The sequence below is a fragment of the Cynocephalus volans genome, chromosome 4 (assembly GCF_027409185.1).
Source record: "Cynocephalus volans isolate mCynVol1 chromosome 4, mCynVol1.pri, whole genome shotgun sequence".
NCBI classification, from domain to species: Eukaryota; Metazoa; Chordata; class Mammalia; order Dermoptera; family Cynocephalidae; genus Cynocephalus; species Cynocephalus volans.
Genome location: NC_084463.1, coordinates 72805486 through 72822378, shown reverse-complemented (window position 1 = coordinate 72822378; position 16893 = coordinate 72805486). Strand labels below are relative to the sequence as shown.

The 16893-nt window shown below is 37.4% G+C and overlaps 1 non-coding gene across 1 annotated transcript; it reads right to left on the bottom strand.

The window, feature by feature from the left end:
* Nucleotides 1-251: 251 nt before the first annotated feature.
* Nucleotides 252-324, bottom strand: TRNAV-GAC (transfer RNA valine (anticodon GAC)). The gene has a single exon. It is a non-coding gene; the product is annotated as a tRNA-Val (tRNA).
* Nucleotides 325-16893: the final 16569 nt, after the last annotated feature.

The window sequence follows — 16893 nt, the reverse complement described above, 5'->3', positions numbered from 1 at the left end:
CCCCAAAGGCCACCCAAATTCTGTCTCCTGTCCATTCTCAGCCTTTTATATTTTTTCTTATCATTCAAGGCCCAGGTTTAATGGAACTAGCTCCATTGAAGTCTTTCCCATTAACTCCAACCCAAATTAATCACTCATTTCTCCACAGTCCCAAAACAAGCTTTTTATTTCCATTCAAATATTATTCCATCCAAATATTCTTCCATCCAACTTTCTTTTTTTTGTTTTTGTTTTGCTTTGTTTTTGGCAGCTGGCTGGTAAGGGGATCAAACCCTTGACCTTGGTGTTGTCAGCACCATGCTCTACCATCTGAGCTAACCGGCCAGCCACCATCCAACTTACTTTTAAGTCAATATATTTTGATAGACTGGTCAGTCTTTGAGGGAAGGGAATTGTTATGAGCTAAAAATGTGTCCTCTCAAAAATTCATACGTTAAAATTCATATGTTAAAAACCTAACCTTGAGTACCTCAGAATAAAATTATTTTAAGTAATTAAGTTAAAATGAGATGTTTAGGTGGGCCCTAAACCAATATGACTAGTGTGTTTATAAGAAGAGGAAATTTAGACACAGGCCTGCATAGAGAGAAGACCATGTGAACACTATGGAGAAGACAGCCATCTACAATCCAAGGAAAGAGGCCTGGAACAGATCCTTCCCTCACAGCCCTCAAAAGAAAATAACCCTGCTAAAACCTTCGTCTTGGACTTGTACCTCCAGAACTGTGAGAAAATAAATTTCTATTGCTTAAGCCACCTAGTCTTAAACGTACCACAAAATGGTACTTTGTGATGACAACCCTAGCAATCTTATATACTGCCTCACTTCCTTTTCAGCTCACTAGCATCTAGCATGGAGAATGCACACCACAGACACCCGATAAATATCTTTTCATGTGAATTGAATTAATCACCGTGCTTTAGTACATACCTTCCAAATTAGGATGCAAATAGCTTTGGCTTTGGAGTCAGAACTTCATTCAAATTCTACTGTCTTACTAGTTGAGTGACATTGAGAAAGAAAGCAAATCTTAGGAAGGATGGAGATAATAATCACCCAACTCATGGCAGTATTTGGATAATTAAATGAGATACTGTATGGAAGGAACATAGCACCTGAAAAATAATAAGCACTCAAAAAAATATTAACTACTATTGCGGCCATAATTATTGTATTATATGCATAACAAAATATGGTGAAGCAGGATCGTGAAATACACTTTAGTGATCCAGGGTGGGGTAATTTACAATACACCGTATAGTAGTCTCCCTCTTATTCTTGGGGGATACATTCCAAGACCCCCAGGGGATGCCTGAAACTTCGGATAGTACCAAACCCTATATATACTATGTTTTCCCCTGTATATAGATATATATATACCTATAATAAAGTTTAACTTATAAATTAGTCACAGTAAGAGATTAACAACAATAACTCATGATAAATACGACAATATCATGATAGTCAATCTGATAACCAAGATGGCTGCTAAGTGACTAACCAACCTATACAGTGTAGATACACTGGACAAAGCAATGATTCACATCCTGGCAGGACAGCGTGGGATAGCACAAGATTTCATCATGCAACTCAGAACAGCGCACAATTTAAAATTTAAGAATTGTTTGTTTCGGGAATTTTCAATTTAGTACATTTGGACCACAGTTGACCACCAGTAATTGAAACCAAGGAAAGTGAAATCATGGATAAGGAAAAATTACTGTATCATATATTTCCTTCAGCATCTTAATTATAAATGAACTAAGAACATACTAAGTTCCTCCACAGAAGAATGTCTTTGTTCACAGTGTACTAAAATACTTTTAAATACTTTAGTATTTAGTACTTAGTATGTACTTTAGCTCTCACAACCAAGATTCATTACCATGAGATATGTCCAGAGAGTGAGACAAGCCCAACTGTCCAGGCAATTCCCCAGACTGACAGGCTGCTAAGACTCAGCTTCAGAAGGAGGTCTGTCCAGGGACAGGGCCTCTGAAAGGCCAAAACCATCCTAGATGACATTCTTAATGGGACAGGGCTGACCTGGGGGAAAGGAGATCCAAGCACCTGAACAATGTTGCTACTCTCTTCCAGAAAATGGCATTTCACATCTGGGTCACTCAAGTGTTTGGATAAAAACTTTTATAGAGAGTGAAAACAATAAAATACACATGTCAGGATAAGAAAATTAGATCTGGAGGAAGATACTTGGGCTTTTTTTTTTAACTCACACATACACAATAAATTAGGACCCCTGGTCTCTGAGATTACAACAAGGGAAATACAGACAATTTCAGATAATGGGTGAAATCAGTAAATCTTACTTAAAGAAGTAACAGGAAAAAAGAGGGATGATGCAGGGCCAACAGTAAACTGAGGAATGAAGGGTGAGACTCACTAGTTTCAGTCATCTCCTGGGACAAGCTGGGACTGAAATTTAAATTTAAGAAGCATAATCTGATCCAGCCATCTTGGTTTGAGAAAGTGCACACTGGCAACTGGTTACTTCTTTTCCTTTATGCTGGATGGACTAGGTTGTGTCTGTGTCTCTACGGCCACGTCTTCTGAGGCAAGAAACAGATCACACTGAGGTCCCTAGGTGGGAGATGAGGGCAGCCCCGTCTGCCCAGAAGCAGGCAAGAAACAGAGCACACCCAAGGTCCTAGGCAGGAGCCATGCACAACATCCCTTGTCCAGAAGCAGGAAAGGAGCAAGCCAAAAACACCACCTCCACGTGGGTGGCCCACCACAGCCATGGCTGCTGCAAAAGTGGCTTGACACCACAGCAGTAGCCACAACCGCTGTGCAAGCAGCCTGCCAGACATTTGATTGCAGTGACACAAGTAGAGTCACCAGTGGAGACCAGAAAAAGAAGAGGACATCTCTCTCCTCAAAACCCACTCCAGAGTAATAGAAGAAGCAATTGCTCTACCATGCCCCTGCTTTATTTCTGATTTTAGTAATTTCCATCTTCTCTCTTTTTTCTTGTTCAGCCTAGATAAAGCTTTGCAAAATTTTTTTATCTTTTTAAAGAATCAATTTTTAGCTTTGTTGTTATTTTCTCTAGTTTTTTAATTCCCGATTTCATATATTTCTGTTGTAATCTTTGTTATTTCCTACTTATATTTGCTTTTGTTTTAGTTTGCTCTCCTTTTCCTGTTTTCTTAAGGTAGAAGTTTACATTATTGATTTAAGATTTTTCTTATTTTTAATATAGGTGTTTACCGCTTCCATGTCGGTGGCCCACCACAGCCACCCCAATAGCCATGGCTGCCGTAAAAGTGGCTAGACACCACAACCACCAGGCAGATGGTCTGCCAGCCACTGCAGTGCATTCACACTAGGAGAGTCACCAGCAGAGACCAAAGAAAAGAAGACATTGTCTCTCTCCACAAAGCCCATTCCAGAGTGCTAGAAGAAGCACCTGCTCTGTGATAATAGTGGGGGATCTGAACACACCTCTCTCAGCACTGGACAGATCATCTAGGCAACAAATCAACAGAGCAACTGATACTCTTTCAGGAAAGAAGAAATCTAGGGTTACCAGAAGTGGAAGAGAGAGGGAGAGAGGTATGGGGAGAGATTGGACAAGGGGCATAAAGAATAAATACGATTTGTAATAATATATATGTTAATCATATTGATTTGATCAACATGTCAATTTTGAACCCCAAAATATGTATAATCAATTATGATTCAATACAAGTTCTTAAAATTTTTTAAAAGTAAATAATATAGGTGTAACAAGTATAAATTTTCCTCTAAGCACTGCATGAGCCCTACATCCAATAAATTTTGATATGTTGTGCTTTGATCTTTATCTCAGCATACTCTCTAATTTCCCTGTAATTTTTCTTTTTACCCATTGTTTACTTAAGAGAGTGTTGTTTAATTTCCACACATTTCTGAATTTTCTAAATTTCCTTCTGTTATTTTGGTCAGAGAATGTATTTTCTATGATCTTAGTCTTTTTAAATGTATTAAGACTTGTTTTGTGGCCAAAAATAAAATTTTTTTTTAAAAAAGCTTTCCTGTAATTAGTCAAAAAAAAAGCTCTAAATTCCCTTAGGATCATATCAATTGGCTGCTCTCACAATATCTCTGGAAGGTCTACTCCACTTGAAATATTGCAAACCAAAATTATTCTTACTCTTAGAAATAAGATATCTCCCTGTCTCTAGCCCCTCTTCCAGTACATAGGTACAAAATCTGCAGAGGCTCCCAAGACTAGCAGATGCCTGGACGTCCCTTCCCACTCCACAGGGTAAAACAGCAACTACTGTGAGCATGCCATGGCCCAAATTACTTTACTTTCAAGACTGCTAGATTCTATCTCCAAATTGCACCCCCACCCCAAGATTTTTATCCTCAACCAAGGCAACTCCCCACCAACACCTGTAATCCATGAGGCATTCATCGCCAGATGAAGTGCCACCACCTCTTCCTCCATAATTCCAATCATGCTTCTCCTTTGAAATTTGGGAGATTGCTAAGAAGAATGAGAGACATCCTCAGGGATCTTTCTTCTGGTAAATTTACTATTTTCTACTCATTATATTCAGAGAACAGTACTCTGTAATTAAAAATAAATGGAACATGGCTAATGTTTTAAAAATAAACACAGTTTTACATCTGCATTGATGTACTCCTTGATAAAAATGTGTGATTTTCTTTTAATAACTCCACATCCTATGACTGATTTCTGAGAAAATGCTGTATTACAAATACCAGGTGGGGCATAGGCCCACTGATGATATCAGGGTATAAGCCAGTCATAACCTTTCCCATTAGACTTTCAGCAATCATAGTACTCAGCACTGATCATGATGAAAGAAAAACATCTTTCTAGGGAAGCAAAAACCATTTATGGGAATGTTCGAATTGCTGTTCAGTAAACACAGACACTTGAGAACAGTCAGCCATAAGCTGAAAAGCTTGAGTATGAGGGAGTGGGTAGAAAGGACAGTGAGCAGCATAAGATTTTTGTGACCTAAGGGTAGACAGTGTGCACATATTTTGTCTCTTATCATAAATAGTTCTACAACCCTTTGAGGCAAAAATCTCTTTTCTAAAAATAAACACTGACTTGTAGATATTTAATGCCTCAGTTCATAATAGCTATATTTGTGCATTTAATTTATGGTATTTCCTTTGATCATCATTTAAAAGTTGTTTACCAAATTAAAAACTAAATTCATGGGTTATAGCAGATACTTTTGCTGTTCCACATTTCATTTACCCTGCAGCCCATCTCTGATTCCAGCTGCAGTTGGGATGGACTGGTTCATGCAAGGTGCCAATATCCTATCTTAAGTGTGTGCATTTCCTCTCTGTTTTTCAAGGCCAAGGAGCTTGCACAGCCCTGCAAAAGCACAGCTCAGAAGCCTGGGGGAGTTAAAGGCACAGAAGCACACACAATCAGTAGGGGATGAGAGCTGGTGGATAAGTGCCCCACCCTCCAGTCCTTTAGATAGACAGTCCCAGGAGGCATTCTGCCTGCTTCTCAGGGTTTCCTCCAAAATTGTGCCACCACCGCTGCAATTTTAATGACCCATCCTAATATTGGCTCCTCTTCCCCTAGCTCATTTCCTAAGCTCCTTCGCTACTGGTTCTGGGGTTTCTCTCCCAACTTCTACATCTCAGGCTCTGCTTTCAGGGATACCTGAACAAAAAAGACATGAACTACCTTAAAATGTAGAGAAATCTAGACAGCAGAAATCTGGAAAGTGAAATGAAGAGTGAGAGCAACTTGGAAAAATCACCATCTAATCATTAAACAATATCTGTTTAGCACTTACTAAGTACCACACACTGTTCCAGGCACTGGAGACACTGCTCCAGGAACCGACTATTAAAAATAGTCTTTTACTAAGTTAATATTTGTAAAGCACTTAAGACTATGTCTAATACATATTAAGTGTTATGTGTCTATTAAATAAATAGAAAATAAATAAATGTATTAAATCCTGTGTCTAGTGATTTTATCTCAAAGTTTAAACTCAGCTTTTCAATAAACCCTGATATTTTTAATTAAACTTTTTATTTTGAGATAATTAGAGATTCAATGCAGTTGTAAGAAAAAATAACAGAGATCACATGTACCCTTTACCAAAGTAATCAAGATAATTCAAATCAAAGTCTCTGGTATCTTTTTTTCTTTTTTTCTTTGTTTTTCCCCCCTCATTTTGACTGGAATTTAGGATCCAGTGCTTTTTTTTTTAATTGAGGTAAAATTCACATAACATGAAATTAATCATTTACAAGTGCACAGTGGCATTTAGTACCTTCACAATACAGTATTGTACAACTACCAGCCATAGCAAACTCCAAAACATTTTATCAACCCAAAAGAAAACCTCGTACCCACTAAGCAGACACTGCCCATTCCTTCCTTCACCCAGCCCTTTGCAATCACCAATCTGTTTTCTGTTTCTACGAATTTATCTATTCTGAATATTTTATATAAATGGCATCATAAAATATGTGACTTTTTGTGTCTGGCTTGTTTCATTAAGCATTATGTTTTCAAGATTCATCCAGACTGTGCCATGTACAGTGTATTAGTCCATTTCTGTTGCTTATAGCAGAATTCCTGAAACTGAGTAATTTAATAAGAAATGAAATTTATTTCTTACAGTTTGGAGGCTGGGAAGTCCAAGGACCAGTGAACAATTCTGGTGAAGGCCTTCTTGGTGGTGACTGTCTACAGCAATGCAGGGTGTCACAAAGTAACAATGGCCTGAGCAAGAGACAGCTAAGCTTCTCCCATTAAAGCCATGAGAACCATGCCCATTACTCCATAAACGGATCAATCCATTCACAAGAGCATAGTCCTCACAATGTAATCATCTCTCCAAGGCCCCACCTTTTAATTACCATAATAGAATTTCCCATCCTCTTAAAACTGTCACAGTGGGGATTAGGTTTCAATGAATTTGGGGGGGACATTCAATCTACAGCATATAGATACTCCATTCTTTTTTATTGCTGCATAATATTCCATTGTATGCATATACCACATTTGGTTATTCATTCAGCTATTAATGAACATTTTGGCTGTTTCCACCTGTGGCTATGATGAAGATTCCTCCACAGTGTTTGTTTGATAATGTTTTCAGTTCTTTTGGAAATATACCTAGAATTGGAATTGCTGGATCTTATGGTAATTCTATGTTTAACTTTTTAAGAAATCAAACTATTTTCCACAGTGGCTGCACCATTCTGCGTTCCTACTAACAGTGTAAAAGGATTCAAATCTCTCCACATCCTCCTCCACACTTGTTAATTTCCATTATTATTATTATATTATTATTATTATATTATTATTATTATTATTATTATTGCCATCCTAGTAGGTGTGAAGTGGTATCTCATTGTGGTTTTGATTTGAATTTCCCTAATGGCTAATGATTTTGAGCATCTTTTTGTGTGCTTGCTGGCCAGTCATATATTTTCTTTAGAAAAATGTCTATACAACTCCTTTGCCCATATTTTAATTGGGTTGTTTGTCTTTTTGTTGTTAAGTTATAAAAGCTCTTTATATATTCTGGATACTAGACCCTTATCAGGTATACGATTTGCAAATTTCTCATCACATTCTATAGGTTATCTTTTCACTTTCTTGATAATGTCCTTTAACATAAAAAAGTTTGTAATTTTGATGGTATCCAATTTATTCATTTTTTCTTCTGTTGCTTCATGCTTTACTGTCATATATAAGAATAGATTTGCTAAATCCATGATCACAAAGATTCACTCCTAGGTTTTTATCTGGGAGGTTTATAGTATTAGCTCTTACATGTAGGTTGCTGGTCCATTTTGAGTTAATTTTTGTATACGGTCTGAGGTAGGTCACCTCTCCTGGGGTGATGGGGATGCAAAGGATTACTCAAAGCCCATTTTTCCAGAGCAGTGAGAGGCCCAGAAGGGGTTAATCCCAGGAACAATTTCTTCAAGGGAGAAAAATTCCTAGGAGTAATGCCAAATCAGGTTTTCTCTCTGTTTTTATTGTCCAGGCAAGAAAGTTACAGAAAAGGAACATAGGTGGTTACAAAAAGAACAATGAGATATTCGTCATGGCAACACTCAGTTCCCCAAGAAACTTAAAGAAACAACTGAAGGCAAGATGAGGAACATCCCCCAACCATCAACCTTGAAGCCTTTAGCTCACATACTTTCCCATCATTAGGTTTAGCTGCACCAAGGACATCTGCCCTTAGAACAAGCATTTTTGCTGTGTTACAATTTTTTATCTACAACAGAGACTTTAGTCCTGGGAAAGTTTTCTGTTTCTCCCAAGCTTAGCATTTCCATATGCACTACTAAAAGGTTAGGCTATACCTTAAACTACAAGGCTGTGGCCCTTCTAAAACTAGGAGCTGTGGCCCCACTAAGTTATAACCTATGCTAAAGGGCTTTGGCCCTTCTAAAACTAAGGACTGTGGTCCTACTAAGCTATAAGTTAGGCCCTGTGAAATACATGTGCTTTATTAATGTTAGTATCTTCCACAGAGGTACAGGGTCCAACTTTATTTTTTAACATGTGGCTATCCAGTTGCCCCAGCACCACATGTAAAAGAGAATATTCATTTCCCATATGATAGTCTTGGCACCCTTGTCAAAAATCATTTGGTCATACATATAAGCATTTATTTATGGGCCTGCTATTCTATTTCATTAATCTTTGTGTCTATCCTTCTGTCAGTACAACACTGTTTGGGTTACTGTAGTTTTTTTTTTTTTTTTTTTTTTTTTCAATGTTTTGAAATCAAGTGTCCATCTTCCAGCTTCACTTTTCTTCAAAATTGTGTTGGCTGTTCAGAACCCCTTCTAATTCCATATGAATCTGAGGATTGGAATTTTCCTTTCTGAAAGAGAAAACGGCCACTGGAATCTTAATAGAGACCATATTAAATGTATGGATCACATTGGATAATACTGCCATTTCAGCAATTTTAAGTCTTCCCATCCATGATCATGAGATGTCATTCCATTTATTTAGATCTTCTTTAATTCATTTCAGCAATGTTTTGTAGTTTTCAGTGGACAAGTCTTCCATCTCCTAGGTTAAATTTATTCCTAGGTATTTCATTCTTTTGGATGCTACTGTAAATTAAACAGTTTTCTTAATTTTGCTTTCAGGTAGTTCATATGCAGTGTATAGAAATAAAATTGATTTTTATGTGTTGATCCTGTATCCTGCAACTTTGCTTCATTAGTTCTTGTTGCTTTTCATGGATTCTTCAGAATTTTTTACGTATGAGATCATGTATAAGATCTTATTATCTGTAAAGCAATATAGTTTTATTCCTTCCTTTCCAATTTTTTATTCCTTCCTTCCTTTTGTTTCTTTTTCTTGCCTAATTTCTCTAGCTAGAACATCCAGCACAATGTTGAATAAAAGTGGCAAGAGTAGCATCCTTGCTTTGTTTCTGAACTTACAGGGAAGGCTTTTAGTATCTAACCATTGAATATGGCGTCAGCTGGGGGTTTTTCAGAAATACCTTTTATTAGGTGAAGAAGTTTCCTTCTACTTCCAGTTTGTTGAATATTTTCATCATGAAAGGATGTTGAATTTTGTCAAATGCTTTTTCTTCATCAATTGAGATAATCGGGTGTTATTTTTTCCTTTTCTGTATTAATGTTGTATATTACATAGATTTTCATATATTAAGCCACCTTTTTTTTTTTTTTTTTTTTTTTTTTTGTCCTTTTTGCGACCGGTAAGAGGAACGTAACCCTTGGCTTGGTGTCGCCCGTACCACGCTCAGCCAGTGAGCGCACCGACCATCCGTGTATAGGATCCGAACCCGCGGCGGGAGCGCTACCGCGCTCCCAGCACCGCACACTCCCGAGTGAGCCACGGGGTCGGCTCCACCTTTGAATTCTGGGAATAAATTCTTTGGTCATGGTGTATGATCCTTTCAATATACTGCTTGACTCAATTAGCTAGTATTTTGTTGAGAATTTTTGCACCTATATTCATAAGGGATGTTGGTCTCTAGTTTTCATTTCTTGTGATATTACCTGGCTTTGGTATCAGGGTAATGCTTTATCTAAAATGAGCCTTCTAAGATGGCATATAGTTGATGTTTTAGTCCATTTTGTGTTGCTACAACAGAAATACCTGAGACTGGGTAATTTATAAAGGAGAGAGGTTTATTTGGCTTATGATTCTGGGACAGCTGCATCTGACACAGGTCTCAGGGGGCTTCTACTCATGGCAGAAAATGCCAGGCAGCCAGTGGGTACAAGCAGATCACATGGCGAGAGGAAGCAAGAGAGAGGAAACAAAGAGAAAGAAGGTGCCAGGGTCTTTATTAAGCAACGAGCTCTCGTGGGAACTAACAGAGAGAGAACTCACTCATTAATCCCCCCTCCAGCAGGGAGAGCATTAACCCATTCATGAGGGATCCACCCCCATGACTCAATCAATTTCTAACACTGCCACATTGGAGATCAAATTTCCACATCCAAACTCCATCAGTTGAACACTTTGTTTATTCTACTGATTTTTATCTTTTAACTGGAGAGTTAATCCATTTACATTTACAGGAATTAATGATAAAGACTTCTGCCATTTTGCTATTTGTTTTCTATATGTCAGTTTTTGTTCTCAATTCCTTTATTATCACCTTCTTTTATGTTTAATTGATTTCTTACACTGTATCATTTTTATTCCTTTTCCATTTTCTTTTCTGCATATTTTTTCATTATTTTCTTAGTGGTTATCCTTTGTTCCTATAACTCTTTGTCATATAGCTCTGTTCCTCCCCTTTTGTGATAAAGTCTTTACAAATAACATCTTTATACATTGTGTACCCAGTAACATAGTTTATAATTTATGTTTTATTCATTTGTCTTTTAAGTCATATAGAAATAAAAGGAATTACAAACCAATAATACAATAATACTGGTTTTTGTATTTACCTAAGTAAGTACCTTTACTGGTGTCTTTATTCTCTGTATGGCATTAAGTTACTATTAAGTGTTCTTTTATTTCCACCTGAAGGACTCCCTTTAGCATTTCTATAAGTCAGGTCTATGACTAAGGAACTACCTCAGCTTTTGTTAATCTTCAGATGTCTGAATTTCTTCTTCATTTTTGAAGGATGGTTTTGCTGGATATACAATTCTTGGTTGACGGGGTTTTTTTTTTTTTTAATTTCTTTTAGCACTTTATGTCATTCTACTGCCTTCTGGACTCCATGGTTTCTGCTGAAGAAAATGGTTATTAATCTTATTGAGAATTCCCTGAATGTGATGAGTTGCTTCTCTCTTACTGCCTTCAAGATTCTTTGTTGTGGATTTTCAACAGTTTGATTATAATATGTCTCAGAGTGGACTTCCTTATGTTTATCCTCCTTGGAGTTTGTTGAGCTTCTTGGACGTATAGATTCATGTACTTTATCAAGTTTGGAAAGATTTTGGCCATTATAACTTCAAATATTTTTTCTGCCCTTTTCTCTATCTCCTCTGTCCTTCTGAGACTCCATCCTTCTGGATGGTTTCCAACAGGTCTCTCGTCCTTTTTTTTTTTTTTTTTTCTTCATGCTTTTTTCTTTTTCTTCCTCAGACTGTATTATCCCAATTGACCTGTCTTCAAGTTGGCTGATTCTTTCTTCTGCCTGCTCAAATATGCTATTAAAACCTACTAGCAAATTTTTTATTTTAGTTATTGTACTTTTCATTTCCAGAATTTCTGTTGGATTTCTTTCTATAATTTCCATATATTTATTAATAATCCCTATTTGTTGAGACATCATTTCACTGGTTTCCTCTATCTCTTTGCCCATGATTTCCTTAAGTTCTTTGATCATATTTAAGACAGTTGAATTAAGATCTTTGTCTGTAACTCCAATATCTGTGCTTCCTCGGGGACAGCTTCTGTTAATTTCATCTGTGAATAGGCCATACTTTCTCGTTTCTTTTCATACTACATATTTTTGGTTGAAAACTGGACATTTTGAGTATTATATTATGATAACACATATTTTATAATATGAAATCAGATTCTTCCCCTTCATCAGGTTTTCTATTTTATTTTAGCTTGCTGTGGTTGTAATGATTTATTTCTTTACTTTTCTAAACTATTTTTGAAAAGTCTGTGTTCTTTGTTGAGTGTAGCCTCTGATGTTTCTGTTTCCTTACCTTGTGTTAAACTGGTATTGACAGATATTTCCTTCAATGCCTGGAGCCAAAAAAAAAGAGGGGAGGAAGAAAAACAAAACTTTCCCAGTCTTCGCCGATTGGCTCTGGATTGGGGAACACTTTCAATACTTAGCTAGGCTGTTTAAAACTCTATATTAGTCTGCACTTTGTGCTCGCACTGAGCCTTAAGATCAGCCAGAAGTGAAAACCCTGGATTTTGCCTGGTCTTTTTTGAGCATACACCTGCCCTAGGCATGCCTATATTGTCTACAACAATCACAACAATTCCTTGAATATGTTAAGACATGTGAACAGATATGATGTTGATGGGGGGGGTGCAGAGGAGAGGGAGGGAGGAAAAGGAGGAATTGGTAAAAGGAAAAAAATGGTTAAAACAGTAAATTTTATGTTATGTATATTTTCACACAATAAATAGATGATGAAAAATAAACAAATAAATTTCCTGGCATATGCAGGCATTTTTCAATGCCCTAACTTCCCAAAAAGTCTCTCTCCCTGGCTTTTCCTCCCAGGCTGTTGGAGTGTCTATTTTCTGCCCTCATCTGTAATCTTTTGCCCCAGGCAGCAGTTGTTTATTTGCCTTACAATGTTTGCAAGGAATGCCCCTGCATAGCCACTTCTCCACAATAAGAGACTTCCAAGTTAGGTGAAACAAAAGCGAGCACCACACATCAGTCCTTCAAGTAGCCTCCAGATAGGTCAAAACAGACAAACTCAGTTCTTTGAGAATAAGGTCTGCTCTGCTTCCTCTAGTCCAGAACCAGAGACCAGGGTTGCACACTGGGAACACAAGCTGCCATCTCCAAGACCACAACCAAGCTGGACAGGGGGCTGAGGCATGTCAAGTAAAATGCCACAAAGTTTTCCTATCATTTTTAAGGTGTCTTTTTTTCCTTTTTCTCCTCTTTTGTTTGTTTGTTTGTTTGTTTATTTCAGATGCAGAATTTGCTTGTTTTCTGTAAACCTTTAGCTATTTTCCAGAATTTTGACAAAGTTGCTTCTCATAGTTTTTGCTCGATTTTTCGGTGTTTCTGTGAAGGGATGAGCCTACCTACTCAACCATGCTGAGTACTGAATCAAAGCCAAAAGTCTTCCATTTCACACATAGGCATGTTCATACCACATATCTATTTTTCTCCTCCATTCCCAACAATTAAAAATTCTAAGCCTCAATCTGAAAAAACAGCATGTTTTCCAATCTTCCTTCAAAATGGCTGAAATATTTCCAAAATATGTAATAAAACAAACAACAGTTTGACATCACTCTTTCTGATAGTTATTTGAATTTCATTTTGAACTCATAGGAATTTTTTAAAGAAGAGAAAACTAATAAGCATTTTCACCACCTCTAAAAAATAACTTTTGTATTTCTTGCCCATATGTATTTATATAAAGAAGATTTAAATGTGCATATAAATGTTTATAGTAGACATAATCATCATTTGTGATAAATGGTACATGCCTGATGAGTAAAAGCAACTTTCATGGAATGAATTTCCACCTCTTTTACACTATTCTCTTTATATGCAGGCTGGCATTAACTCCAGGGTCTGAAACCTATCACTTTCATGGAACAAAACCCTACAATCAGGATTTTGGAGCATGGTGGAAAGATGCTTTCCCCACGTTAATTTGACAGGAAATCTATGAGCTGCCCATCTTCAAAGCCAAGAGTGAAAGCAGCAGATTCTGTGTTTTAAACCTCATGTGCCCTACCTCATCTCTCACCAACTTCATCCTTCTACTTATCCTTCTAGAATCTAGATCTGAATCAAGATCAGTCATCTTAATGATGTATGAGACACACTCTCATCTACACTCAAGTCTATCCACTCAACTTCTGGACAACTTATATCTAACATTTATTTTTGTTTTTAGTAAAATAACATAAACATCTAAAAACTTTTAAATGATAGCATGATAGTACCTTTTAAAGACTAAAAGTCCTTGCAGGCAAAAACACTATTTAAACATTTTACTTTTGTCCATATCTCAATGCTACAAACATAGAATGCATCCCAAAAACATGCTGACAAGGTCCTTCTTGTCAGATAGGCCCACAAAGCACTGCTTCAGTCATGAGTCTACATAATGCTTAATATTTTTCCAACTTCCACTGCTTTCTAAAAATAAAATAAATACCAAAATTATGAGTATTGAATCAAAGCAAAAATGCTTCCTTTTCACAGATTGGCAAGTTCATACTACAAATCTATTTTTTCCCTTCATTCCAGACAATTAAAAATTCTAAGCATCTTAGACTCACATACCTGGATCTGAGAAAACAACATGTTTTCCAATCTTCCTTCAAATGGCTGAAATATTTCCAAAATATGTAAGAAAACAAATACACAACAGTTAGAAAAACATATGTACCAAGAAAATGTTATTTTGGGAAAATTATCAAGCATCACAAATACCTTTTGGGTTTTGTTTTGCTCCTGAGTCATGCATGATTAGTAACCTTTCAAATTGTCCTTTTTACAGCTGAGTAACATGTTGGGGATAGTAGTGGTTTAGAGGTAGCAATGTTCTGAATATGCTGGTCAGGGCAATAAACCTGCAGTATGCACATGATAATAGAATATGAAATATGATTAAAATGAATAAAATTTGTTCACATTAAAAACAAATGGTCTACATGGGCCCAACTGGAACAGCGACAGGCAGCCCTGCAGGACCCAGGCAAGGGAGGCCCCACACCCAAGCGGCCCACCCAGCCACCGCAGAGACCCCACCAGAGCAACAGACAGCCACCGCTGCAGACACTGGTATGGAACAAGTGGGCCATGACAGCCACTACCACACTCCCTGCCACTGCTGCAGACACTGCTGTGGAATGAGTGGGCCATGATAGCCACCACCACAGCAACTGCTGCCACAAGGATGGCTTGCTGCCACAACAGCAGCCACCTCTACCTCATAGGTTACCTGGTGACAACTCATTGCCATAGCCAGAAGGAGCATCACCAGCAGAGCCCAGGGAAAGAGAAAAGAAAAAAGAGAAAACCCACCCAGAGTCACCCATTTAAATCAAGGAGCACTAGTATACCCCAGTGCACCCAACAAAGTCAGGGTGAACTAGCCATGGTGCCAACAGTCCTGCCCAAGAACACCCACTATAACTTAAGAGTGACAAGACTCTAAGGTGCTAACCCCCAAACTTTGAAAGCTTTCCCGTGTCTTGACAAACCGTATAGTATCACCAACCTTGGCAAGGAAATAATAAAGGTCCCAGGGACGAGATCAAGGAGGCACTCTCAGGCAACTCCAACACTGAATTTGGCCAAAACACCTACAGCATATACCTGGAAGTAATACTAAAACACCCCATTCAACTATCATTATAAAACATACCGGAAAGAGGAACTCCCTCTTCGCTAGCCGCACTCCAGAATACTAGAAAAAGTAACACCAATGGAAAGATAATAGAAATATGAAAAAAACAAGAAAATATGACACCACCAAAGGAATACAATAATTCTCAAATACCAGATCCTATAGAACAGGAAGTCCTTGAAATAACTGAAAAGTAATTTTGAGCAACAGTTCTAAGGAAACTCAATGAGATACAAGAAAACTCAGTTAGATGAAACAATGAAATGAAAAAAAGTATACAGGACCTGAAGGAGAAAATGCACAAAGAAATTAATGCCCTGAAAAAGAATGCAGCAGAGCTTGTGGAGCTGAAGGAGTCATTCAACAAAATAGAAAACACAACAGAGAAGTTAAAAGCAGGCTAGAACAAGCAGAAGAGAGAATTTCTGATCTTGAAGACAGCCTTTTCAAAATAATTCAGGTGGACAAAAAAAGAAAGAAAAAAAATTTTTAAAAATTAAGAAAACCTAAGAGAGATAACAGACAACTTTAAGTGCTCAAATATCAGATTCATGGGTGTTACAGAAGGGGAAGAAAAAGGAAAAGGCATTGAAAACATGTTCAACAAAACAATAGTGGAAAAGTTCCCAGGTATGGGGAGAAATACAGATCTTCAGAGTCTGGTGGCTCAAAGATCCCCAAGCATATTCAACCTAAAAAGGTCCTCTCCAAGACACGTTATAGTCAAACTGGCAAAACTCAAAAACAAATAGAGAATCTTAAAAGCTGCAAGAGAAAAGTGCCAAGTCACCCGTAAGGGAGCCCCTACCAGACTAACAGCAGACTTTTCATCGGAAACCCTAAAAGCCAGAGTAGAATGGGATGATATATTCAAAATACTAAAAGACAAAAATTGCCAGCCAAGAATACTATACCCAGCAAGGCTATCCTTCCAAAACTAAGACAAATAGTATATTTCTCAGACGAACAAAAACTGCAGGAGTTCACCACCACACAACCAGGCTTATAAGAAATTCTCAAGGGAGTGCTGTGCCTGGTACCTGGTATCAACACCTTTCAATAATAACTCTTAATGTAAAAGGATTAAATTCCCTACTCAAAAGACACAGACTGACTGATTGCATTAAAAAGATGGCCCCAACAATATGCTGCCTTTAAGAGACTCATCTCACCTGTAAAGACACACACAGAGTAAGAGTGAAAGAATGGAAAAAGATATAAAACACAAATAGAAATGAAAAATGAGCTGGAGTAGCTATTCTGATATCAGATAAAATAGACTTTAAACCAAAAACCACAAAAAGAGATAAAGAAGGCCAATATAACCCTGATGGGGAAAAGTTGACAGCTTTTCCCTTAAGAACAGGAATAAGACAGGG